Here is a 1,227-nt window from a genome sequence, read left to right as displayed (position 1 = left end):
TATAATACAAAAAATATATATGCATGTATACACACATATATGTATATACTTTCATCTGCATGTGTATATAGATGCATATCAGGGTACAGGACGTTAGAACAATGAACTACAGACAACGGAACGAACACATAGGAAAACAGAAATATATATATATATATATATATATATATTATGGAGACGCATGGCTTAGGGTGTTGCACTCACGATTGCGAGATAGTGGGTTCGATTCTCAGACTGGGCGTTGCGTTGTGTTCTTGAGCAAAGCACTTCATTTCGTGTTGCTCTGCGATCATTTCGACATCTAACATGTGGCACATGTTGCACCTGTACAGGAAATATGGATTTGATGGAGATTGTGAGCTTATGTGAATACGAACATTTGATCACTATAAACAAATCATATGTGTGTGGTTGTTCGACAAGAAATTCAATTCTTACTTGGCCCTTAAGGGCTTTACACAGAGGGACAGTACAAGACAGACAGGGTGGGGTCATACATATATATATATATAATCGACAATAAAATGAAATAACAAAGTGATGGTGTGTAAACTGTGGAAACAAGTGTGAAGTTTGAAAATTTTAAATATAAATGAGAATAACAAGATGGTATCCCAAAGGGAAGAACATGCTGGGTTGGACGTGGAGACCCCACGAAGCAAACTGGTCACTCGGGTAAGACTTCGGAATTCAGGCTGAAGTTAGTCTCATATGACCATTACATCCGAATCCAGTGACCTGAGATCGTTGAGTAAGTATCCTTGCTTCCAAGGTGGTCCCAGGCCACATACATTTGTGCTGCGTAGCTTGGGCGAGAACATGAAGGAAAAGAAAGAAAAAGAGGGGGTTACTTACGTTGTCTGCTGAGTGAAGGATTTTCATCATTTCCTTGGGTGGCTTGTAGGGTATCCTCAATTAAATGCAGGCAGGGTGTTCCAGCACCTCAAAACCCAACTAGTTAATGGTTTCAATGGTCTGAGCGGCCGTGTGTGGGCGTGCATTGTCATGCAACAACAAAACTTTCTTCGACAATAGGTTTCGGCGTTTGGTGCCAATTGCTGGGGGCTTCAGTTTTCTGGTCAGCAAAGCACTGTGTCTTGCATTGTTGCCTTTTCCAGAGAAATCGGATCACTGCTCTTCGTTCTTCTTTGGTGCACATGGCTAGTGAAGCGGCCATGCTTACACTGTAAAGTCAGAAAGAAAATGGTGCGATATGTATATATATAT

The 1,227-nt window shown here is 41.0% G+C and overlaps 1 long non-coding RNA gene across 1 annotated transcript in view; it reads right to left on the bottom strand.

The window, feature by feature from the left end:
* Positions 1–204: 204 nt before the first annotated feature.
* Positions 205–1,227, bottom strand: part of LOC106870893 (uncharacterized) — a 9,284-nt gene continuing 8,261 nt past the window's right edge. Inside the window, exons 2-3 of the long non-coding RNA XR_001409600.2 lie at positions 856–1,184; positions 205–324 (exon numbers count right to left, since the gene is read on the bottom strand). This is a non-coding gene — a long non-coding RNA (uncharacterized LOC106870893). The remainder of the gene's footprint in view (positions 325–855; positions 1,185–1,227) is intronic.

This window comes from Octopus bimaculoides, chromosome 24, assembly GCF_001194135.2.
Source record: "Octopus bimaculoides isolate UCB-OBI-ISO-001 chromosome 24, ASM119413v2, whole genome shotgun sequence".
NCBI lineage: Eukaryota > Metazoa > Mollusca > Cephalopoda > Octopoda > Octopodidae > Octopus > Octopus bimaculoides.
Note: the sequence above shows the minus strand (reverse complement) of the source record. Positions and strands in the feature narration are given on the sequence as shown.